Source organism: Phocoena sinus, chromosome 14 (assembly GCF_008692025.1).
Source record: "Phocoena sinus isolate mPhoSin1 chromosome 14, mPhoSin1.pri, whole genome shotgun sequence".
NCBI lineage: Eukaryota > Metazoa > Chordata > Mammalia > Artiodactyla > Phocoenidae > Phocoena > Phocoena sinus.
In genome coordinates, this window is record NC_045776.1 from 22,013,634 (window position 1) to 22,041,149 (window position 27,516).

At 40.0% G+C, this 27,516-nt stretch overlaps 1 pseudogene; it reads left to right on the forward strand.

The window, feature by feature from the left end:
* LOC116764980 lies at nucleotides 1-27,516 on the forward strand (annotated as a pseudogene).

Sequence of the window (27,516 nt, forward strand, 5' to 3'; positions counted from 1 at the left end):
ATGACGCTCACAGAGCTGTCTGGGGCCATGAAGCGTCACTTCAACCTTTTCTCCAAAACAAAAGAAAGACAAGAGCGAGGCTCTCCTACAATTCTCTGGTATGGTGAAGACACCACCATGTTTACTAGCCCTTGCTGGTGAGCAGCGTGGAACAGCTGCCATATGAAATCCAGACACCTATCATGTCAAACATAATCACTACCCTGATTCTAGGTAAGTTTCAGAGGAAAATTGATTTCAATTGAGAAAACACTCTCTGAAGGCCAAGCACCTCAAAGGTGTGTCAGGAGCCGAGCATACAAAAACTTAATCTCTGTTTGAAAGTGGCTCACTAGCAGTAGTGAAAATGAGAAAAGTAAACAGTTGGTTTTAACACAACGCACTTAGTGCTGCAACAGAGCAAAGCACCAAATAGAGCAAAGCAAAGAACCAAAGAGCATCTCAGATCTAATTCAACTTTTGGACTCAATCTACCTTTTAGCCCCTAAACCCAACCTGCTGAAGAAGGCTGAGGTCCAGGAAACACCTCATGGGCACATGGTGCCTGAACTATGGGAAAAGAGGATGATTTATAAAAGTGAACTGTGAGGTGGGCAGTGTTGTGAGATGGACACTATACTGATTATTGTTACTTCTTCCAGTTCTCAGATTTGGGAATTTAGCGTACCCTTCTGTCCTCCCAAGTTTGGAATCACTGGAGAAATAAGACACAGGAGATGGGCAGATGCAGATCACAATGGCATCCATATTATTGATAAAGCTGATTAAACAAGGTGACTTTGTATTTGTGACCGAAGTTGGCTTCCTACTGGAAAGCCTATTCACTTCCTACAGGAAGAAAGGAATGAAGGTGTGAAGGGAAACTGGGAGTGATCCTTCCATATTCTCCCTGCTGGAGCATAAAGGCACGGTGCATGCTCCAAAAGTGTCTGTTGAGTGAATGGAATGTGTGTAAACATTTTGTCTGTTGAGCTTTCTGAGAAGCGAGGATGGCCGTATTTTCTAGAGAACAGCTGCTCTGGTAGTGCAGGTATTGTTGCCATTCCTTGCTGGGAGGAATCAAAGGCAAGATGTTGTTCTGTAGGAGCTGCCATCAGTCAGAGAAAAGCACTACGTTTCTGCCTACTAATTAGTGGTCCTATTTCAAATGACCAGCTGTCTTGGTCTCGCTTCTCTGTGGCAGTGTCAGCAGTTTGGAGCTCAAAGTGTCTCTCTCAGTTTTCTTCGGTGCTGTAACTTTATAACTGTCTCCATCTCTTTTCTCCTCTTCCTTTTTTCCTCCTCTTCTCCTTTCTTTCTTTCCTTATTTCTATATATCTCTCAGGCCACTGTTTTCTTTGCCTGTTCAATGTGCCAGACGTGGGCTATAATTTGCATAACCATAGGTTTGACACGACCCTCCCCATCGTTCCACATACCATGTGACTTGAAAGAAAATTATGATGCCTTTTAGTGCAGAACTAATGCCATTGTTTTATCCAATGAGATGTTCCTCAGCACAAAATCCCTCAGGCCTTAGGAGAAGATGCTCATTCTCCATCTCTTTTTACCTAAGTATTCAAATGTATAGCGCTCTACATGGGATAAGACATCCTCTCCAATTTCTTCATGGCAATCACCTTGTGCTCTGAAGCATGCGATTCAGTTACCCATATGATTATCTTGGCCCGCATGGCTACAACTGTTATTAATGATCATAAAATTACCTACTTCTCTGATATAAATTCGGTCACAGTTATGCAGTTCCGATCACACATCAACCAAGTACATTAAAATATATTTTCCCAGCCTCTAGGGAATAAACGTCCCTTAACAAAATTTGCATTCCATTTAAGACAAATTTCAAAAAAAAAAAAAAAAAAAAGAAAGAGAAAAATAACACTTGTGAAATGGAAATGACTGAACAGCCTAGCTATTACCCAAATTAGGAAAATGCTTCAAAGAGGAAATAAGGTGACTCTAAATAAATGATATGTTTATTTTCTGTACTGTGTATTTGATCTAGGTCTCTATTTGAGGTGATACGTGTGTGTTACTTTTAAGATACGTTTCTGAACTAGCCATGGATCTTTGCATTAACAGGTAGGAACAGTGCCTTGAGGCAGAGGTCACAAGACACATCACAATTAAGCCAGCACAGCAAGGACTGAATCTTGCCTACTGGTGTCATAGTGAAATTGCCTGTGAGGAGCCTGTGAAGTCTTTAAACCTCAGAAAAGGAAGCTTCCTACTGAAATCTCTTAAAAATCAATGCTACTTTGTACTCATTCTCCATGACGTTCTGGAACTGCACGAGACAGTGACATCACATACATTTAAAATTTTAGAAATCAAACTTTTAGTCATTTCATTTTTCAGTATACATTTCTGAAAGATAACGACTTTTTTTTCCTTTTTTTATAACATGACCACAATATCATTATCACACAGAATAAAATTAACAAAAATGTGTTAATATCAAATATCTTGTAAAATATTTAAATTTCTAATTGTGTTAAATATCAATTCTTGCTTAATGTTTGATTGAAACAGGATCCAAAAATGATCTAGTCACTAATATGATTTTTCAATCTCTTCATATTTTAAACCACCTGAATAGAAATTTAATTTACCATACCATTTACTCATTGCAAATGTACGTTGATGACTTTAGCAACTTTACATTGTCTCTTTTAATCTATAGGTTTCCCCTCCATCTCTGTTTCCTTTTATTTGTTGTAGAAACTGGGTCATTTGTTCCACAGATTCCCAGATTTTATCTTATTGAGCTCATCTCCCTGTATAGTTTTATATGTTTCTCTGTTTTTCATTGTTAGTTTTTAATTTTTTATAAATTTAGTTTTATAAATTTTATTAAAATAACTTTTATCGTTTTTAGGAAATTCATTATTTACCATAAATTGATAGTTGGCATCATTGGTATGAAGTACTACCTTTAGCTACAATATTCATAGACGGTGGTGCGTATTTCATCCGGATGCATCCTCTTGTGATGCCAGCAGTGGGTGATGAATGCCTGCCTCTTTTAATCCATTAGTGGTTGCAAAATGGTAATATTCTAAATCTATCATTTCTCCTTCACTTATCAGCTGAAAAACTGTCATAAAAAAAGCACTATTCCCCAACTCATTATTTAGTTACCCACTGGTACAGTTTATATAGGAAAGCCAGGATAAAATGCTTGATTTATTTTATTTAACAGTTTTCGAAGTAATGAGTTAGCTTCCAAGCACTGTCCAATAGTGAACAGTATTTTTTATTGATGTAATTTGTAGATTTTAAAATACTTGAAATGTTTTAATCCTTTGAGTTTATCGTCATCGTTTCTCAAATTACCCTACCACCCGGCCAGTGGTATCCTCTTCGTATTAGTTCCTGAGTCCTTATGATCCAACCTGCAATAAGATATTCCTTATCCAAACCTGGAACTGGCCGTGAGAATCTCGACATTCTTCAAGTTCAATTCCTCGTGCACATGTACGTATGCTCTCTTTGACCCCCTTCGCCTGGGTAACCACTGTGTCCCTGAGTGTCAACATTATTCCCTTCCTCCCCGGCACATTTCATAAGCTTTCATCTTTTGAATAGAATACAACAGGTGTTATCTCCAAAGTTAGGCTGAGAGTTCTTTATTAATTCATTCAAAGTGCAGCAGTCAGAGGTTGATCAGACACTCAAACTATGAGTGATATAAAATAAGGGACTTCTAAAAAACTATATGTTATGCTATTATGGAAACAGGTGGAGATGTCTATGCAAGGCTGTCACCTCTGAGGCTGCTTTGGGGTTGAAGTCACGTCAGGCTAACCAGCTCACAATGACAAACCAGATCCCACGAGGACCACCTGGTATTTGCATCCATATTTCAGAGCCTCTCACGTCAGTGATGCGGACGATCTTCAGGAGAGCCTGATGCCCTTCATGACAGATCCTCACACATGGACCAGGACACTGAGAAGCTAGAGAGACATATGCAGCAAACCGACAAGGTGCAGGCTTGGGCGATGCCCCACACTAACAAGAGGTGGGCCAGCAGATCAGTAACAAGTGCATGAGCTTCCACAGTTCCTGGTGTCTTACACCAACCTTCAGAGCACAAAACATGGCTGCTGCTTTATTTCCACTTCCCAAAGAGTGAAAAAATTTTTCTTGTGACCAACCTTAATCTAGGAGAGGACAAGGAAGGGAATTGTGGAAAAGGTCACTTCAGCTTAACTAATTTCAGAGTACATACCTGCTAGAATTTACCCCTTATCAACTAGGCATCCACACATACACTTTTAATCATACTTAACTTCCAAATAAACAAAAGAGAAAAATCATGCTTTCCCTAACTTTTTCCAACTGTCCCTCATAAAACTAAAAACATGCTATTACTTTCCCCAAAGAGGATACAAGGCTCTTTATTCACCTTTGAGAACGCTCATTCTTCCTCTGGGTGTGATACACCCCCTACTCACCTTTGATATGTTGTAACTAAATAGTGAGGTATAAAGTTGATACTACTAACATGTGTTATGTTAGGTGGTATAGATATGAGAGGGGAGGAAAAAAGAATTGAGTTGGTTAATATAGAAAATATATTCATATCAGAACAAGAAAGATATACTCATTTCTGTAACCTGTCGCATGGTTAAATACGGTTTTTAGAATCACCTTCTTAACTACTCATTCCATATTTCCTTTGTCCTCAGCAACCACCTCAGCCCCTTGTGATTCTGTGCTTGGTAGGCTGACCCAAACCTTTGTTCCTGAAGGGTTTGGGCCATTAGCAGTCTTGCCTATATTGGGTTGTAGTAATTTTTCATTGACTTGTATAAGAGGATACGAGAAAATGGTACCTTATCATGGGCTCAGTGCCAGTCTCCGCTGTTGGCAGGTTGAACACTCAGACAGGCAACAGTCAGATCCCCTCTGATGAACGAAAGTCTACATTACTGAGTTCATGTATAACCTTCTATCCTGGCCACTTCATTCATGAATCCATTAGGTAAGAGCAGAGGTAACTGGGGAGACTGAATGACTGATGTCCATAGCAGAGGTTATCTTCTCCACCCAATCACATCCTCCTCTGCTGAAGTTGCTCTTTCATGAGCATTTACATAACACACAAATATCTTCACAAGTGCTGCAAATTTGGAAAGATGTATCAGCATAAAGTTTACCCAGTGTTCCTTGTTACCAATTTCCAATTGTGTTTCTTCTAAATCTCTGACTACCTGACCAAATCATACTTCACAGGAATCACCGTAGGTCCACCCCTCAGGCCATGTCTCCTTCCAGGCAAAAGCCGGGTGGCACTGCTTAAAGTTATGCCCAATGGAACAGTTTTGTTTCACCCCTGTCCTTTTTTCTTCTTGAGTCAATTGATCACAGGAAAATCCCCTGGAGACAATAAGTGAGGGAGGGAGGAGGGAATAGAGCAAAAGTATGAGACATGGACATCCCGACTACTTGACTCACGCAGCATATATGTGCCTGCAGGATCTGCTTAAGTCCAATTATATATACATATACATATATAGAAATATATCTTCCATTTTATGATAAAGTGCTGATCTGTATGCCCAGATTATACATGGTGATCAGACAGTATCCATTTAATGATGGGCATCTTAGATCACATGAAAATTCGGTGGTCCATGACCAAGTGTTCAGTCTTTCCCAGGGCCCAATAGCAAGCCAGAAGTAGTCTCTCAAAATGATTATCTTTACCTGCAGAGAAAAGCATAATGATGTTCCAAAATCTTGAGGGTCTGCAATGTGACTTGCCTGTGAAAGCCTTCCAAAGGCGTCCCTATGTGACACTTCAAGGATTATATATCCAGGAGGAAGGACAGCTCACATTGCCCACTGGACCTATTACAGACTTTTCTTTCTCTTTCTTGTCTGAACCCAATTGAAAACTGGTAGCTTTTCAGCTTACTCTGTACATGGTTGTAGTAGCATACCGCAACGAGACATATGTTTCCTCCAGAATACAAAGAGGCCCATCAATTGCTACGGATATTTCTTAGTGGTAGGAAGCACCAGATGCAGCAACTTGCCCTTCAGTTTGAAAAGGATATCCCGACAGCCTCAGATCAAAGGAACTTCATTGAGATATGTGGTAGACAAAATAACATCTTCCCCAAGATATCCACGTCCTAATGCTCCAAACCTGTGAATATATTCACCTGTCAAAAAGGACTGCAAGGGGCTTCCCTGGTGGCGCAGTGGTTGAGAGTCCGCCTGCCGATGCAGGGGACACGAGTTCGTGCTCTGGTCCGGGAAGATCCCACATGCCGCGGAGCAGCTGGGCCCGTGAGCCATGGCCGCTGAGCCTGCACGGCCGGGGCCTGTGCTCCGCAACAGGAGAGGCTACAACAGTGAGAGGCCCGCGTACCGAAAAAAAAAAAAAAAAAAAAAAGGACTGGACTGCAAGTGTGATTAAAGTAAGGACCTTGATATAATTACACAGTATTATCCTCATGGATCCAATATAATCACAAGGGTTCTTATAAGAGGGAGACAGAGGGTTCAAGTCAGAGATGATGTGACAATGAAAGCAAAGATCAGAGAGAGATGGAGGCAGACGGCTTATTTAAAGATGCTGTACTGTGGGTGTTGACGCTGGAGAAAGGGGACAGTAACTACACACAACCTTCTGAAGCTGAAAAAGGCGAAGAAACAGATGCTCCACCAGAGTATTCAAAAGGAACACAGTCCTCACAGCACCTGTAATCAAGGTGCACTGACTTCCAGCACAGTGAGATAATAAACCTGTTTTGGTTTTAGCCCCCTAAGTTTGTGGCAATGTATTACAATGGCAATGTGAAACTAATATTAGGTGACAATGAATTTGTGGTGGGGGGGGGTTATTTTCCACCTCCTAAATGTCGAAATCAAATAACTAGAGATTTTGTTTCTTCCTGCTCATCAGATCCACGTATCAGGATATAATCAATGTAAAGGAAGAGTGTGATGCCTGATGGACTGGAACTGAGGCAAGTCCTGGTCACCTAGATTATGACAGGATTTGAGAGTTGATAGAGCCCTGAGTTAAAACAGTAAAGCTGTATTGCTGACCCTTCCAGCTGAAAGAAGACTACTCCTAATGGTCTTTACTAATGGGTATGGGTGAAACAGCATTTGCCAGATAAAGAGCTGCATACCAGATGACATGGGATGTATCCACTTGCCTAGCAATGAAACCACATCTGGACCAACAGGTGCAATTGGGCTCATCATCTAATCAAGTTTACAATAGTCTCCTGTCACTCTTCAAGATCCATCTGTTTTCATCACAGGCCAGAAAGGTTAATTGAACAGAGTTGTATTATAACAAGGACCTACTGTATAGCACAGGGAACCATACTCAACATTTTATAATAACCTATAAGGGAAAAGAATCTGAAAAAGAATATATATATGTATAACTGAATCACTGTGCTGTACACCTCAAACTAACGCAACATGGTAAATCAACTATACTTCAATTTAAAAACAAAAAGTTGTATTAGGAATCACCACTCCTGCATCTCTTAAGCCCTTGTTGATGACAATATTCTGCAATTCCCTTAGGAAGGTGGTATTGTCACTATTATTAAACTATTTTGGTAGGGAGAGGGAATTTTAATGGCCTCCACTTGCCCTTTGCTACCTGTATTAGTTTTCCACTGCTGCATAACAAATGACCACAAACTTATTGGCTTAAAACACCACTCATTTATTAGCTTGCAGTTCCGTAGGTCAGAAGTCTGGCACAAGATGGGTGGCTTCTCTGCTCAGGCTGAAATCAGTGTGTTGACATGCATTCTCGTGTTAAGTTCAAGATCCTCTTCCAAGCTCGTTCCTATTACTGGCAGGAATTCAGAGACTCTCCACCAAAGAACTCTTTAAAAATACTTCTCCTCACAACTGTTTTTATCGCAGCCTTGGTGAAGGAATTGTCTTCTGGACCGTCTCGGGGAACATGGCTGGGGGGTGGATAAGCAGATCTTACTGGAGAAATGTACTCCAGCATTCAGCTCTCCCTAAGCTTCTGGATTTCATCCTCTACAATATACCAGGAAGTTCTGGCATTTCTACTTGATTTCATTTTCAGTTTGGCATTTCAACTTCATAGGAGATTTGGGGGTACAGCTTTCAAACAACCAAGCTGACTTTTAAAGAGACTCCCAGTGGCTCAAAGTAACATACTGAATCCAGAATTACCATTTAGTAAGCCATCCAAACCCAACAGTTTATTCCTTCCACTCTCCCCCAATATCCTTAGGATCCATTCCTAATTTTCCCCCAGGTTACTTTCAGTATAAAGCAGCAAAGCCTTGCCATTCTTCTTTATATTGCACATCCTCATAGGTCATCCTGTGTGCCTTATCCTCTCAGGCACTGTCTGGACTTGCATTTGGTTATAGGTCTAGAAGCAATGGAAGGTTTATGTGCTGGGATTGAGAAGGAACAGTAGTCCCCGGCAAGGAACATATCTTCGAGGCCCATTTCAGGTTCTTCAGCCAAGGGGGTGCTAACCTCCTCTGCCAGGAAGAGAAGACAGATGCCTGCTTCTGCTGGTAAAAGCGGCTCAGTAAAACTTACGGGTCCAATAATCCCAGATTTATTGGAATCTGCACATATGAATCCAGGTTCCAGGATACCATTCCTTCCGAACAAATGCCTTAACTTTAACATAAGAGACTCGGTGACACTGGTAATTCAACTGTGCTGTAATTCAGCCTGACACAGGTTTAGACCTTGGATTTAACACTCAGAAATCTCAGCCATGAGGCTACAGGAGATAAGGGTTTTCTTCACGGTGGTCTTAGAGCTTCCTGGTTTCTTCCCAGACATTGAAATGCAAATTTAAAAGCCCTGAGCTCATAATTTTCTTCCCCTAAGTTCTCCACCACACTTAAAAGCAACCAGCTAACCCCATTATAGTCCTTACTTTCACTAAAGTTATTCCATGCCAGATTCCTAGTCACTCAAAGGCTTGCTTCTACAGGCACCGGATTATCACATGCTGTCCGATGAACAAGGTGAATTAGCAGAGGAACAATAACACGTGTAAGCTACCCCAGCTCACGTACCACTGACCTTCAGAGCAGACATGGCTGCTGCTTCACTTCTGCCTCCCCAAACTCATGTCAATTTCTCCCGTTCCTAACCTGGAACCATATGAAGAAGAAAATTCGTGGAAATTCAGTTCCCCCTTGGCCAAGATGACAAAACCACTACTTAAAGCCCCTTCCTGTGCCAGCCAGTGAGCTACATCTTGAAGATGAAAAGCTGAATGCCCCATTAGCTCTGGAGGAGATGATTCTGTGTAAAATGTGGTTGACAGACATAAAAAAAAAAAAAAAAAAAATAGAAGATACATTCTAATACGATGTAGTCTGTGGGAGCATAAAGAAAAAACACTAGCACCTTCTCCCTCACCCAATCTAACACAAAATGAATCAACGAGAGTATTCATTGATTCACTGAACCCAAAGAACTCTAGGCTACTTTCCAGGTTTTGGAATGTTGTCTTTGGAATGTTGTCTTCTGAAGATTCTCCTTTTGCAATATTTTTTCCACCTGTTTTTCTTGGGTTCCCATTGCTGCCCCCTTGTAATTAACTTCTATTATCAATACTTTATTTATGGACAGTTATGTGTCCACCTGACCACTTTGCTGTCCTTAGTCTCCCACTGTGATCCATCTGACATATCTCAGCAGATTGTTTTACTTTCATCTTGTCATCTTTCTGCTCAAAATCCATTAATAACCTACTCTCCAATCCCCATTCCCCATCTCCAGGAAAATGTCCTCACTCCATGTAGGACCCTTTCCAACTTTTGTTTCATAACTAAGCTGTATTAAAAAATCATCGCTTTGATAGGTGGTAAAGAGGCAGATTTAGCTAAGAGTAGCAAGGACTACACAAAGACAGAATTTTGGCTCTGCAGGAAGAGTCTGACTAGCTCCGTGAGTCAAACAGTGCATATGTCAGATTTTGCAGTTGTTGATCATACTGCAAGTGATCAAGTGCACTGTATAAGTTGAAGCAGGTCAGAGTTTGTGTCCATAGAATTTCACTAATACAAAGAGTGAAGGAAGCAAAACAGCTCTAAAAAGGCAAAGTCCAAAGTTCAGGAGGTCAGATTGTCAAAGATAATTGCACTGAAGTGCAGACACTGAGCTAAAGCCTAGTTTTTCTCCTCTACACTTGCCACAGCCTGATGGCGGGGGCGGGGTGGGGGGGGAGCCAGCCCCGCTCACACAATTACCACAGCTGGAACGGAGTTAAGGATCTGAGGGCAAGGGGCACAACCAGGATGACCACGGGTCTCAGTTTGCATGGAGCATTCACATCCAGTAGTAGCCCTGCCACTCTCAAAAGTGGCCACATTTGGAAAATAAGTTATACGTTCATTTTACATTTAGATAATACCTCAGCTCCCACAAGACTGAACTCGTTTTGTTTAATCTTACTTTCAAATTTTGACTTACATGAACTTGAATTTCTCTTCCTCATTTTCTTTTTCTTTCTGGTGATTAACACCTTTAATGTTCCAATTTACATTACAGCTCCTCATTATGTTCTGTAATGTCGCTACCCTGGGTTTTATTTTGTTGCCAGTTGCAAGACCTTACGGAAGTTACTTAACCTATCTGTGTATCAGTTTCCTAATCTTTTAAGTGGACATAATGGGTATCTACAACATGGATTTGTTATGAAAATTAAGAGAGGTTAATACATGTAAAGTGTTCAGATTAGCGCCCTGAACCTAACATACGCTAAATAAATGTTTAACTTCATCAGTAGCAATAACACCGACGATCTCTCTCTTTACCTGAACTCACATAGCATCCTCACGTGACACTTCAATTGTTCGTTAAATCTTTATTTGTGGCTTTTTTTTTTTTTTTCTTTTTTTGCGGTACGCGGGCCTCTCACTGTCGTGGCCTCTCCCGTTGCGGAGCACAGGCTCCGGACGCACAGGCTCAGCGGCCATGGCTCACGGGCCCAGCCGCTCTGCGGCATGTGGGATCTTCCCGGACCGGGGCACGAACCCGTGTCCCCTGCATCGGCAGGCGGACTCTCAACCACTGCGCTACCAGGGAAGCCCTATTTTGTTTTTTAATTTAATTCTAGTCCTTAATAACAGGGACTATGTCTTATTTTTGTATTCTCTAAGAACCCACCACAACGCCTTGTAAAGAGTAACAGCTCAGTAAATAAAGATGATTTACTTTAAGATAATCTTTCAAAAATAATTTGCCATTTTTAAGTAGAGCCCACAAGTAAAACAAGAACGTTATTTCCTGTGTGGGACTGCATCTCAGGGCCTCCATCTTGAGAATAAATTCCTTACAGATTGGGACAACGGGTGTAGATGTGAAAGCGATTTTTGAGCCTTGAACTAACTCCTAGGAAACCAGATGAAAGCAGGTGTTTTGTTTTTTAAATGAAATATTTAAATAAAAGTTGTTTGTTGATTTTTGTCTATTTCTCTTAAATTTGGTTTATCTCTTTAGATAATTAAATATTTTACCTGGTAGTTTCCAGGTAATAAAAGTTTAGCCATAACTTCATTCAGTGTCCAGAAATTGGTACTGTCTTAGCACTGTGCTAGGATAGTCATAGGATTAAAAACACAAAAGATAATTTCCCTTTCTTGAGAGACTTACAATCTGAAGAAAATAATTTAAAAATACAGTTTATATATCTAAATTTTAGCAATAAAGCTGTAAAAATATGGACATAAAAATAGGAGTCAAAGTATACACAGTCGTAGTTCTAAGGATATTACAGATAAATGAAAAGCTACTATTTTATTTTCTGTGCTATCCAATTTACTTCTAATTGCATACCTATTCCATAATTATTTTTTATCTTTCGAATCAAAGTACAAACTTATCAAGGACAAAAAAATAGATATTCTCCCCTTCATTTCCAAAGAAGAGCAAACCTTAGTCAATCAGCATTAGAAGTTAGTTTAAAAATCACTACACTGAGAATAAAGTCAAGATTCTTCATAGTGTTTTTAAATGTTACTGCTAAAATCAACACTTAGAACGACTTTCCCTGCGCTTGAAGAAAGGGGAGAACAGGTGCTGTTTCCTTAGTTCAGGAGCATCTGATTGTTTTTATACTTCTTGAGTTAATAAGAAGTGAACTTATAATCATTTGATTCAACATTACAAGTTTGATGTAAACTCAAATTTGATTTCCTGTAACACGTATATGACAAGTTAACATATTCCCTACGATAAACAGGAAAACACGCATCACAGTCTCAAAGTTAAAGGTTATATAACCATGTCTCACTGTAGTTAAAATAGATTCTACAGAACTTCCACGAGAAGGAGGCTATTTAAATCCACATATGTCACTTTTCTTGCCCATAAAACACTGCTAAAACTGTAGTAAAGAGGTAGATACTTAAGACACAAACCCCTAGAAAGTTAAATTCTAGGCCAGCAATGGAAAGAGCCAATCAATAACCAACCCGATTTACTTCCTCCAGAAATAGTGGTACCCACTGCCTCTGAAGGTTAGGAGGGAGTTAAAGGGTGTTTACAGAGCAGCTACATCATTAGAACCCTTCATCAGTGGGGAATTATCTCTCTCAACACCAACAGAACACTAGATGTTTAATTTCTGAAGAAGATAAACAGAGGGGCTCTCACAGGGCATGTTAGACTCAGTCGAGAGACTGTAATAAAAATGGGATAGGAGACAGAGAGAAAAGATTAAGAAATTCTTCACACCTAAATTTCAAAAACTGCATTTAGAATGGGAGTCAAGGTTGATTTTGAAGAAAATGTTATCTATTTCAGAATGTTTCCTCCTAGGATTTTAAAACCAGTGCATAAAATTAGCCACCCAACATCACTGTTGAAAGGTAGAAGTTAGAGGGTATTTTTTACAAAAGCTACAAGTTCAGATATTTGTAACCTCAACAGTAGCCGAGGACTCAACTGCACATCTCTCCCACTTTCTCCAACACATCTTCCAGGTGCAACAAACACCCACCCACACCAGGGTGCCACAGGTGAAAAAGCTGAGAGATGGGGAAGAAAAGATACTACAATGAAGGAAAAAATCATTTTAAAAAGTATGTGATATTAACAAAAACAGAAACTGTCCTAACTAAAATTTAATGATTTAATGAGCCTAGGGTTTTTAAATATATATTTCAAATAATTTAATCACACCATGTATTCTATGAACAAATGGAACAGAATTAGAAATCAATAATAAAAGGAAATTAGAGAAATTCACAAACATATGCATGTGAAGCAATATACCCTAAAGGGATCAAGGACGACATCGCAAAGGAAATCAGAAAATACTTGGAGACAAATAAAAACAAAACTCAACAAACCCAAACATAATGGGATGCAGCTAAAGAAGTGTGGAGGAAAACTTATAGCTATAAATGCCTATATTTATTTTTAATTTTTATTAGTTTCAAGTGTAAAACAGAGCGATTCGATATTTTTAGACATGATGAAATGATCACCTCAATAAGCCCAGTTACCATCCCATCGCCATACAAAGCTGTTATAATATTACTATGTTCCCTATGTATACATAACATTCCTGTGACTTACCTACTGTAATAGCTGGAAGTTTATACCTCTTAATCTGCTTCACCTATTTTGTCCATCCCTCTATCCCACCTTCCCCTCCTCTACAAACTATCAGTTTGTCCTCTATATCTATGAGCCTGTTTTGTTTCTTCACTTGTTTTGTTTTTGAGACTCCACATACAAGTGAAATCATACAGTATTTGTTTTTCTGTGAATTATTTCACTTAACATACTACCCTCCAGATCCATCCATGTTGCTGTAAGTGGCAAGATTTTACTATTTTTATGGCTGGGTAATATTCCACTGTATATACATGCCACATCATTTTCATCCATTCATCAACCAACAGACAGGTACCCAGGCTTCAAACTATACTACAAGGCTACAGTAATCAAAGCAGTATGACACTGACACAAAAACAGAAACATAGATCAATAGAACATAATAGAGAATCCAGAAATAAACTCACACACATATGGTCAATTAATCTACAACAAAGGAGGAAAGAATATTCAATGGGGAAATTCAGTAAATGGTTTTGGGAAAAATGGACAGCTGTATGCAGAAGAATGAAACTGTACCACTTTCTTACACCACATATAAAATTAAACTCAAAATAGATTTAAGACATGAATATAAGACCTGAAACAACAAAAATCTTGGAAAACAACATAGGCAGTAACCTCTTTGACATCAGCCTTAGCAATATAGTTTTGGATCTGTCACCTCGGGCAAAGCAAAGAAAGCAAAAATATACAAAAGGGACTACATCAAGCTAAAAAGCTTTTGCACAGCAAAGGAAATTACCAACAAAATGAAAAGGTAGCCTACTGAATGGGTTAAAATATTTGCAAATGGTATATCTGACAAGGGATCGATATCCAAAATATATGAAGAATTCATACAATTCAATATAAAAAAGCAAATAACCCAACTTAAAAATGGACAGAGGACCTGAAATAGACACTTTTCCAAAAAAGACATACAGATAGCCAACAGGTACATGTAAAGGTGCTCAATATCACAAATCATCAGGGGAATGAAAATCAAAACCAGAAGGAGCTATCACCTCACACCTGTCAGAATGATTATTGTCAAAGAGACAAGAAGCAACAAGGTTTGGTGAAAATAAGGAGAAAAGGAAACTCTCGCACACTGTTGGTGAGAATGTAAATTACTGCAGCCACTATGGAAAAAAGCATTGAGGTTCCTCAAAAAACTAAAAACAGAACTACCATACAATCCAGCAATCCCAATTCTGAATATTTATCTGAGGAAAATGAAAACACTAATTTGAAAAGATACATGCACACCTATGTTCATTACAGCACTATTTACAATAGCCAAGATGTGGAGGGTATCATTTTCTTAATAGCTCATCCTCTGGTGCTTCTCTTCAAAGAACCTAAGTATTAGTTTGGAAGAGTGTTTTTATACAATTCTTCAAATTATCTTTGTTTAGTCTTGAACTTACTGAATCTTTTCCACCAAGACTCAAGAACCAGAGGAATAAAGGGAGGGGGTGGCAATCACACGGGGAAAATAACTTCCAGGAGCCCATCTGAATGGGAGAGTTTGCTCTTTACTCAAGGGTCATTTGGTGGCATGGAGAAGAAAGGAAGCTGCTGTGAGACCTTTTAGTGGTTCAGATGCTGCCCTACTCCGCTGTGTCAATGTCTTAAAGTGCTACCCTGGACAGAGTAGGGGAGAAATACTCTTCACTTTAATTTTGGTGCTTTGAAACAATCCCCTTTCATGGAGCCAGTAGGATTCTACATCCCGTATACCTGTCTTGACGTATTATACAACTCAAGAACAACAGTAAAATATGGTCTCAGTAAGGCATCTGCTCAAGATGTATAAGAAGGCAGTGTTTCTTATTTTGTACGTTTGGATGAAATTGAGTCACTGAAGAAACTGTGAAGAGCACAGAGCTTTAATATACAGGGAAACTTAGATCTATCTTAAAAATTGGGGATTATTTTATCTGCAGATTTATGATTATTTGGAAAAAGATGGAAGAATCTTTTCCCCAGATTCTACCTCATCTTTGCAAATACTAAGGTACATGGCGAGTTCCTTGAGTAGTAACTCTGCATCACTCTTAATATCCAAACAGCTGGAAGGAAATTTAAAGGTCAACTATTCTGATCACTCATATAACATATAATAACTACACAGCACTCCTGACACACAGCCATAACTGCTGAAAATTATTCACAAGCAGGAAACTTACTACCTCAAAAAGCCATTCAGTCCATGTTTGGGCACTCCAATAGTTAGAACAGACTTTCCGGACTTTCTCAGCATAATATCCATTTAATACTAAAGGCAGTACTTCTAAGGAACAGATAGCTAAATGTGACTACCTTTAAAAATAATAATAAATCTAGCAAAAATATCCTTGCATCTGTAAGGATAGGTTAGGTTATGCTGCAGTAATACACAACCCCCAAATCTTAGGAGTTCAATACAACAAAGGTTTATTTTGTTTACACGTTTTGCAAGTAGGAGGTACCACTCATCTTTGTCACTTGGGGACGCAGGCTGACATTGTCTCCATCTCTGCCATCATCACAGGCTGCCACGATCAATGCAGAAGAGGGAGCTGCACAGTGGCTGCTGAAGCATTTATGTGCCCACAAATAACATGATGGCTATTGCTCACGTTACAGTGAGTCATAGGACTGTGCTTAACTTCAAAGAGGGTAGGAAAGTGCAGAGAGCTCAAAATGTTTGGGGAGCAGACCTGATCATTACTTTTCTGGGTAAAAAGCGAAATATTACAGATAACGTTAAATGACAGAGGACTAATTAGGTAAAACTACTCAAAATACACACGTCACAAAGATTTGCTATCCTTTATGTATGGAAAACTTTTAGAACTCAATTAAAAAAAAAAAGAGAGAGAGAGAGAGCGTTAATTCCAATATATGATTGAATAAAGGGCCTGGAAAGAAAGGACTGAAAAGCAGAGAGAGAATATTTTAACAGATACAGCCAAATACTCAACCTCACTGGTAATGGAAGACTGATACAGTACGTGTAAAAATAAAAGCTAATACTTATTGAATAACTGCACTGTGTCAGGCACTGTGCTTACAATTTATACACATTATCTGAATATTTCCCCAACCTTGCTACAAGGTGAGTACCATTTATTAATCCACTTTAGAGATGAGGCTATTAAATAAACTTCCTGGGGTCATTCAGCTTGCAATTATGGAGCTGCATTTCAAATCCAGGTGTGTCTGACTCCATGATAGGTACTAACCTCTAATCCATATTTAAATATGAGTGAAAATTATAATATGAATGAAAATTACAGTTTTCACCCAGTTTTTAAAGTTACAATGCCAGCATTGAAAAAAGAATGAAATCTGATGGATAGTGTAGGTACAAATTCTTAAAATCTTTCCAGAGAATATTTAAATTGTAAAAAAATATTCCCTGTGCACACTCTGAGTCATCAATTCTACTTGTAGTAATCAAATAGCTCACTAAAATATAAGGAAATAATCATAGTTGGAAGCAAAGACACACTGTTTGAGGGCCAATTCTGAAAGCAGGAGCAACAGAGTTCCTGTCCTTATGGCACTTTCAATCCTGCAGTAATAATGAAAATATCAAAGTCACTCTCCTTATTCAGAAAAGCTCAGGCACGGAAGGTACCCACTAAACCACATCTGTGTTATCCATTGTGTCCAAACTAGATTCCCTGTACAAAAAATCTAATAAACTCATTTGGTTTTCTTGTGTGATTTGCTCCCACTTTTTTGTCAATTCTACTATGTCAATGTTTCACCACTGCCCAGATTCCTCCAACATTTACTGAGCACACTGTGTAAAGTACTGGGGAAAACTAGATAAACAGATAAATCACAGCTCCTCTTTTCAGAGTGTTTAGCCTAATGGAGATTTTCCACACAATATGGAAAAATGCTCTGATATTACATATTACCTGGGGTACAAAGAGACAGGGAAGGCCTCTACCCCATCCTCAAGCAGTCAAGGAAGACTTCCTGGAGGAAGAGGTGAATGATTTATTAGAGGTAATTTAATTGAGGTAAGGATAGGTTTGAGTTAGCCAGGTGAGAAAGGTTAACAGTCATCCAGGCCAGGGAAGCAGAATAAACAAAGCCATAGAGGCATGAAATGGCATCACAGGGGTTCATTGAGCCAAACTTTTGTGGTCTTATCTGTGGGTGTGACTTTGAAACTCCTGGTGCTAAACTTCGGAGGAGAAATAAAATAGGAAAACTTGCACCTTGTTATCTCTAGCCTGTTAGTAAGACTGTCATTCCATAAAAGGTTAAAAAATTGTCTCATGACTATGTTTTTTCTTGTCGCTGCTCGCCTTAAATTCAATACAACACCACGCATATTGATTTGGGATTTGAACGTGCTATATATTTAAAGAAAAGGGCAGGCCGAAAATGTGAGGTGATAAATCAAAAGCTACCAGAACCTCTGCACTTAACGGGCAAAAACAGGAGGTCCCTTTTAAAGGCGAATGTTGTTTACTGATATGACGAATGGGCTTTAAACTCCATTCCTCTGAGCATTCTTTTTATTATGACTATTAAACGATGGTTGCAAATGAGCCGCATTACTTCCCACTGAGACTCATTCCAGGGGTGTGGAGGTGAAAGGCTGCCCAGCCTGGGAGAACTTTGCTGGCTTTTCTCTAATGTGCAGTGTCCGCTGAAAGCACTATTGACTCATCAAGAGCCTATCCTTTGTAAGAAAGAGAGCATTGACCTTAAGAAACCAGAAGAAACATGAATTTTAAAGAGGTACCCAAGACAATTACAAACTGGGATCATGAAGAAACTGTACACCTGGGATTAATACGACATAGTGAAAACCATTCTCCAATTTCACAGGCATCTTTGTGGAATCATAAAGCTGTTTATATAAAAATTATAGGAGAATACAACCAGATATTTATAGTTACTTAAAATTTTTATTTTGAGACAATTGCATATTCCTACGCAGTTTGAAAAAGTGAAAGCAGCTCTTATGCCCCTTCCCCCTTTGCCCATTTCTGTTCCCCTCTAACCTTAAAAGAACTTAATTATAGGAATGAGATCACTAAACAATTGAAACTAACTTGGACTTATGCTCTCCTGAAGGCACACCATGCCTTGTCTAACCTATTGATTCTTTTCCTAGATAAAAAGAAGGAAGAATGAGGAATTAAGTGGCTAAAAACTGACTTGCTCTCCACCCCGCAACAGCCCCCTCAGTAGTCCTGCGGGCAGATCACGCAGGCAAGATAACAAGTGAAGGAAGTCAGCCAGTCTGCACTAAATGGAGAATGATGCAAAAGCCAACCTCCCGCCTCAATGATTCACTGAGATTCTTCCCCCTCATGTTTCCCTTTAGAAACTGTCATGGCTGAGCAGAATTTTTGGAGTCGGTCTCTGGACACGAGTCCACCATCTCCCCAGATTGCCGGAATTTCCTATCAAAGCACCTTTCCTTTCTACTGACACTTGCCTCTCAAATGATTGGCTTATGAGCAGCGAGTGGCCGAACCTGGGTTTGGTTACAAAAGTAGTACAGAGAGATACCATGTCCCCTTTACCCTGATGCTCTCAATGATGACATCTTCCGAATCTCTAGTACAATGTCACGACCAGAATACTGACGTTAATGCAGTCAAGATACAGAACATTTCCATCACAAGAAAGATTCCTCATCTCGCCCTTTTATAGCCACACCCACTTCCCTCACATTCCCCTCTACACTCTACTCCCCCTTCCTCCACTGTCTTTAATCTCTGGCAACCACTGATCTGCCCTCCGTTTCAGTAATTTCGTCGTTTCAAGAAAGTTACATAAACGGAATCATACCTGGTACAATTCTTTGGGATTGATTTTTGGCCCAAGCATGATTCTCTGGAGATCCATCCAAGTTGCTGTGTGTATCAATAGGGTGTTGCTTTTTACTGTTGAGAAGTATTTCATGGTATGGATGTACCACAGTCTGTTTAATTGTTCATCAATTGAAAGACAGTTAGGTTGTTTCCAGTTTCTGGGTATTACCAAAAAAGCTATGAAAACTTTTATCAGTTTTTTGTGTAAACATAAGTTTTCCATTTCTCTTGAATAAATATCCAGGAGTGCAATTGCTGGATCATACAGTAGTTGGATGTTTAGTTTTTTAAGAAACCGTCAAATTGTCCTCCAGAGTGGCTATACTGTTACATTCCTCCCAGTAATGTATGAATGACGCAGTTTCTCTACACCCCTGTAAGCATTTGGTGTTATCATTAATTTTTATTAAAATAACTCTAATAGTAAGTAGTTATGTCTTATTATGGCTTTAAGTTGCATCTACCTGATAGGTAATAATGTTAAATATATTTTCTTGTGCTTTTCTGTCATGTGTACATCCTCTTTGGAGAAATGTCTCTTCAAGTCTATTGCCCATTTTCTAATTGAATTATTTGTTTGTTTTTACTACTGAGATTTAAGAGTCCTTTATATATTCTAGATACTCATCTTGGATAGTGGTTAGCAAATATTTCTAGCTTCTTTTCAGCCTTTTAACAGCACATTTCATAGAGCAAAAGTTGTTAATTTGATCAAGTCCAATACACCAATTTTTCTTTTTATGCGTAGTTCCACTGGTGTCACGTCTAAGGACTCCTTGCTTCACCCTAGATCCTAAGGATTTTCTCCTATATTTTTGAAAAGAACTCTTACAGTTTTACATTTTATATGATACATTTATGATACACTTTGGTTTCAATTTTTATAAGGTACGATGTTGAAGCTTTATGATTGTTTTCTTGCTTATGGATGTCCAATTGCTCTAGTACCATTTGTTGGAAAGGCTATCCTTCCCCTATTGAATGGCTTTTGCAAATTTGTCAAAGCTGGGCTTATTTGTCTCCGTCTAATTTTGAACCCTTCTGTTTCACTGATTCACTTGTCTATCCCTTCTCCAAGTAGCTTTGATCACCAAGCTATTATTAATTGAGTACACATTCTTTCCCCTTTATTCTTCTTTCTTAAAACTGTTTTAGGGCTTCCCTGGTGGCGCAGTGGTTGAGAGTCCGCCTGCCGATGCAGGGGACGCGGGTTCGTGCCCCGGTCTGGGAAGATCCCACATGCCGCGGAGCGGCTGGGCCCGTGAGCCATGGCCGCTGAGCCTGCGCGACCGGAGCCTGTGCTCCGCAACGGGAGATGCCACAACAGTGAGAGGCCCGCGTACCGCAAAAAAAAAAAAAAAAAAAAAACTGTTTTAGCCATTCTAGTTCCTTACCTTTCCATTTAAATTTCATGGTTTTTTTCTACATACCCCCCCAAAATCTTGTTAGGACTTTAAAAGAAAGTGCATTAAACCTGTATATCAATTTGGGAAGAACTGGAACCTTTACTATGTTGAGTTTTCCAATCTCCATTTATTTAGCTCTTTGCTTTCTTTCATCACCCTGAGGCCCTCCTGGTTTCTGATGCTGAGGCAGATAATACTGAATCTTAATTTCAGGACTTACACCACAGTAATGTCCAGGGTTTTTTGTTGTATTTCATATGAGAATAGGGAAAAAAAAAAAACATCTACTCCATGTTCCTGGAAGTGGTCTTTATAACTTAACCATACAATTGCTAAAGAAGTTTTAACCTCTTCACTAGTATGCCACAGAGCACCGTGATATAGCCCAACTGCTTTCTCCCTCTAAGCAAATGATATTGTTGTCCATATTTACCAAATATTTAACTCTTGTTTATAGTATAATTCACTCCTTTGCGCCAGTGCTAAGTAACCACCTACTTACCCTTCTAATATTTTTCCATTTTTCCCCCAAACCACTGGAAACTTTATTACAAAGAACTAGAGTGGCTTGCCTCATTCTGCAGTCTGCCCACTGCAGAACTACAAATACTTGGGGGACAAGAAGCTGATTAAAGATCAATCTTAAGTGAAGTAAAACAACTTTTGAATCTCAAAGGGAAAAGAACATTTAATTTACCAACCAACCAACGAGAAAATCTACCTACAACTTTACAGAATCCCTCAGTTTCTCAAAACGCGAGGTCGTATTAATAACAGCACACTGGATTAAAGACTAATAGTTAATAAGCATAAAGCAAATATATAATGGTAACATTTTTGGCTTAAGAAAGCTATTAATTTATGCCAAAATTATTTTTAGGCGCTATTTAAGAGTCAATTTAAGCTGAATCTGCCAGAAGATATGGATTTTTCCTATGTATTTCTCTATTTATTTACTTAGTAAAATTGGTGTTAATAAGGAAACAACTTTATTTTAACATGCAAAGTAACATATTTTCCTTCTAGTGTATGATGATGATATAAAACCCCAAAGAATAAGATGTTCAAGGCTAAACTACATTAACAGGAGCATTACTAATCCTGGAAATTACAAAACCTGGATCTACAAATAACAAGTAGTCAAATTTAATACTTCTAATTTCATAAATGTTAAGCTGTTCCTCGAGAAAAATATGGGAGCAAAAAAAGGAAGGGAGGGAAAGAGAGCAAGAACAAAGGGGAAATATTGGGTGTAGGAATTATCTAGTCTACAGGCAGATTTAAATGCAACTGTTTCTGAGTGCCAGGAACCAAGCACTATCCTGGCAGGAAGCATGTGCTCAACATATGTTTTCTGACTACCGGCAAGTTGAAGAAAAAAAGTAGTTTTGGTTCCTCTTCTCTGAATTATCTTTCTTCTGAGGTCTGACGAATTTCAGGGAAAATAACATTGTCACTTTTAAGGTATTTTGAGATTTCCTCCAATTCTTGATTCTAACATTATATTTTCTTCTCTCTTTTTTTAAGAATCCCAAAGCTTTCCTTACCTGGTTCAATATGAGAATACCTATAAGTACATTATCTTCTGTCAAAGTAGGAAGCCTTAACTGAGTAGACAGTAGCTCCCTGAATAGTGGGTTTAGGGTGCTACTGGGTAACTGCATGTCACGTTTACTATAACCATGAGATGAATATGACAGGTATAAGCCATCGTAATTTACAATGGGGACAGAAGCAGAGAGAGGTTAAAATGCCAAAAGGAGTACAAACAACTGAATATAGACCAAACTCTAGCCTCTTGACTCCCCACCTAGAGTTTTCTCCATCTAGATTCTTATTTCTTTAACCAAGAGAGGAGATAGGGGACTCCTGGAAAGGTCATAAGGATTCTGAGAGGCATCCTGGAATCCACACATAGAAGTACTAATCACAGTCTGAAGACCTAATAAACATCTCGCACATGTACGTACAGCCATTCTCATACACACACCCACACACACACACGTGCATTTTCAATCACCTAAATATAAGTTCATTTTAAGATGTTACTGAATACCTATTACTTATGTACATTCCAAGGTGTTGGGGAGGAAGAAAATTTCCTTTACCCTTCTAGATTCTTCTGGCTGGTCTAAGAATCAAATTGACATGAGACAGCTTAACAGGAACAAAACCAAACAAAAGTTTAACAACATGTATACATGAGAAAGACCCAGGAAAACCAAGTAACTGGCCAATCTGGCTGAAGCCCTCACCTTAAATACCATCCTCAGCTGAAGACAAAAGAGGGTGCTGAGGATGAGTCAGTTATGGGAGGAGAAGCCCAGTAAACAAGGGTAAGGTTGTTACATGAATTTAGGTCCGCGTCTTCCCCACTGATAAGAGTTTCTAGAGATTTGGTCATTCTCCTCTTCCAGGTACCAAGAGGGAGACACCCTTACAAGTGGAGATTTCCCTTACAAATGTAAACGTTTCTTACAAAAGGGTAACTCCTACTTGGTGTTCAGTTTTTCCCATGTCCGCTGTATCTTAGAAAACAAGCAGTTTCAAATAATATGCCAAAGAGACACATTGTAGGGTCGTAAATTCTCCTCCCCTACAAAGGCAATACGAACTAAAAGGCACTGGAAATCTTAAATGAATACATTTTTTAGTGTCAAAGAGGGTCTCTAACCTTAAAAAGCAAGGGAACCCGTGTTCCAATAATTTTCTGTAAACCAATAATTTTCTGTAAATAAAGGTGCTCACAAATTAGCACCTGGAGAAGCGGGAGCAGAATGTTGGTATCTGGTAAGGGAAACCTAGTCAGCATTCTGCTGCCAGTGATATCCTATGTACTATCGCCAGTGAAAAGATAAGACAGGGAAAGGATTCTACAGCTCTTCTCTATGCTAGTTCCAAAAAAGGCCATAAGGCAAGGAGTTCTCCTGGTTTGTACTCAGTTTACCAATGCCCGGAATATGTTGGTGGATTAAGTGTCTTTTCCTTTACAAATCTGTTTTACAGAAAGAATGATAGGCTGCGAACTACACCCAGCAGGAACAGAAAATCAGCCATAAGACCGGCAATAATAACAATAATGCTACATTTAAGCAAGGTACCCCCATAAAGCCACAGAAACAGAGGGACAATTCTAAATGACCCATTAATATTTTCGCCCTACCACACAGCACATTTCTCCTGTGCTTAAAACAGGTTTGAACATTAACAATAACAGCTGCATCTTAAATTTAGTGGCATCATTTAATTTTAGGTGTGTGCATTAGTAGAGGATTCAAGCTACCCTGTCTCAAGCGAATTACTGGGAAAAAAAAAAAGGAGAAAGGGGGCTGCTGCCTGGGCTTTGTGTTCACAGCAATTAGTTTTAACTGTCTGGAATCTGACTTTAAATAATTTTATAGCTTGGGCGAGATCTCTGCCATTTACCATGTGTGCCCTTCCTATTTTTATGGAAACCAGGACCTCATTCTGAGGCTCTTGCCTGTCAGAGCTGCAGGTGAAGGCCAGCTGGGGCCAGCGGCACTTTGTGTGAATATTAGCATCTGAAGAGGGTTTCTGGAGGCCTTGTGTCTTTGGGGACGTAACGCTCTAAGTCAGATGCAATAGCCTTGCCTCTAAGTTGCCTTGCCAGCAAATACAAATCCTAAGAAATGAGCAGTCTGGGCCTGGTGGCTTGTCTTCAGAAAAGGGTCTTGGGTGAGGTTTTAGGGTAAGGGGGAATGAGAGGGAAAACGGGAGCAAGGCTCCTGCCGGTCAGAGGCTGTGTGCTCTGGCAGAGTGACTGAAGTTCATTAACAATTATCTCCAGCTCCCCACAGCTGTGTGTACAAGATTTCATATATGACACATGCTGCCTTTGATTAATGGGTGTAACAGTATCTCTGTGACGGGAAATGTTGGCTTGTGGAAAATCATAGCAAATCACAGTCTGCCAAAAAGATACTTGTGAAAATCTTTCCTGTGTCAAATATAAATGCAGACTACACACAGAGAAACCAAAGACTAATTAATTCCTGCACTAAAGGAAAGAGAGTTAATCCAGTTTCCAGTATCCTGAAACCTGTAATCCTTACGAAGGCAAATCTTCCAGGAAGAACACCAAAAATGACACACGTGAAAAACCTTTAACTGCAGGGGAAGCTTTTTATAGGAAGAAAAAGGTTAGCAGGCTTGTATTTCCACCCACCCACTAAAAGAAAGAGGTGTTTCTTGACCTTTATTCCTACCACCTACCTGAAAATCACACCCAATCTATTTAAGACTCTACCTAATTGAAGTCTTAGGATCACAAATAAATCATTAGCACATTCCAATTAATTGAAAATAAGAAGTCTGCATTTGGTAGATTCAAACAGAGTTATAAAATCAAAACTTTTATTTCTGTAAGGAACTTTAGTGGTCACAAAAACAATTTCTCCTTATCTTGCAGGATAAAACTGAGGGCTAACATGTGGAAGCAATTGGAAAATGCCCAGATTTGCTGGGGACTGAATGCCAGGTGATACTTGAATAGAAAAGGGGAGAAGGTGACAGAGTATGTTTTGAGTACTATACAAGTTTAGCATTTTTGCCTTCTTAATTAATAGCTTTAAAAATCAAAAATATAGGGCTTCCCTGGTGGCGCAGTTGTTGAGAGTCCGCCTGCCGATGCAGGGGACACGGGTTCATGCCCCGGTCCGGGAGGATCCCACATGCCGCAGAGCGGCTGGGCCCGTGAGCCATGGCCGCTGAGCCTGCGCGTCTGGAGCCTGTGCTCTGCAACGGGAGAGGCCGCAGCGGTGAGAGGCCCGGGTACCGCAAAAAAAAAAAAAAAAAAGAAAGAAATCAAAAATATATAGCATACAGAGTTTAAACAAGTATAAGCTGAAGAACCTTGACTAGTCCACTCACCTTTGGAAGCTCTCACTCTGACTCTCCCTGATGACACCCTTTTCTCATTTTGTGTTATGGAGGAAAGGGCAAGGAACTCTTCTGAATTTTATTTTCATCATTCCTCTGTTTTTATTTGGAGTTTTATCACTTACATGTTCTCCAATTAACAGGCGTGATTTCATACTATAGGCATTAACAATATGCTTTTTTCCCGTTTTTGAGATTTATCATGTTCATGCTAATTCACACTGCTACATTAGTTTTCACTGCTGTATAATATTCAAGTGTATAACAATGCCATACTTTGTCCATCTTCCTACTCTGTGAATAAATGAAACCTAGCTATTTGGGCCGAGAGCTAGGATGACCTGAGACAACATAACATTAGTTGTTTGCTCAAGAAGAGCCTTGTGCAGAAAGATAAGACTACAACCTGAGAAACAGCTTCACTAGTATCGTCAGGAAATTCTTGCAGTTCACTTTATCCAGGCAAATAATTTGCATATTTGGAAAAACACCTCTTTTAAAAGTACAAGAGTCTGATCATCTGGACACAGGATGAGCTTATCAGAACAAAGGCATTTAAAAAATTACTCTATTAACCCCAAAGGCAAGAAAATAGGGGAGGATGATCCAAGCAAAGATGGGACAAATAGAAAACGACTAGCGGGATGGTAGATTTAAATCCAACCCTGTCGATAATAATATTACATGTAAATTGTCTAAACGTAAAAAACAGAGACGGTCAAACAAGGTAAAAATCAAGAACTAATCATCATCCACAAAATACCAACTTTTAATATAAGGAATAAATAAGTTAACAGTAAAGGGATGGAAAAAGATATAGCATGAAAACACCAGTCAAAAGAAAGCTGGCTAAATTAACCTAAGATGCAATTCTCTGGTTCCTTTCTGGTTTAAGGGCACATCTGAAGAAGCCAGGAAGAAAAAAGGAGTCGTTTGTAAGGAAGACACAGCTCTGCAACAGCAGCACTGCAGGGCCCGCACACTCACCATGACAAGGAGGACACAGAGGCCTCGGGCTACGGAACCCAGAACGTTCGACTGGGCCGGGATGCCGTCCAGGACTTCGACTGCTGCGGCGTCACTCTGCAGCCCTGCCCCGATCTCACCATCACACCAGACGGCTTCCTGGATGAGTGAAGCAATCCTGGAGTACATTTTGCACCAAAAGGAGAACACCCAGCAGATGAAGGCCGGCCAGAAGCAGCTGGGCCACCTGCGGTGCCAAGAGCACAAAGAGCGGCAGTGGCCGGGGTGAAAGACCAGGTGCGGGGCTTCCTGGAGGGGGTGGCCATCGTGAGCCGACCTCTCAACCCCTTCACGCCCAGGGCTGCCTCGGGGAATCGCTCAAATGATGCCTGACCCCGGGGGGCAAGCGCAGCCCTGCAAGCAAGGACGAGGGCAAAGTTCTACCCAGCTTCTGGATCCAGTCACTGACCCCGGAAGCCAAGGCCACCACGCTGGAGAAGCTGTCGTGTACAGTGACCTGCCCCACATCGCAGCAGCTGCTATGCACGACGGCCCTGACGGCCCTGCGCTTCACGCCGCCGGGAGGCTGTGTGGACCATGCGGGGCTCGCCACGCACCACGACCAGGACAACCCAACAACGCCACGCCTGCGCAGTCCTGCAGCCCTCCAGGTGCCGCGGTCACATTTGAGTGCAGTGGAGAAGCTGATTCAGAAGGACGTGATGGACGCAATGACGGGAAGGAAGCTCACTAACCAGATATGGTGGCTGCAGAGGGACACTACCGGCTTTGCAAGATGA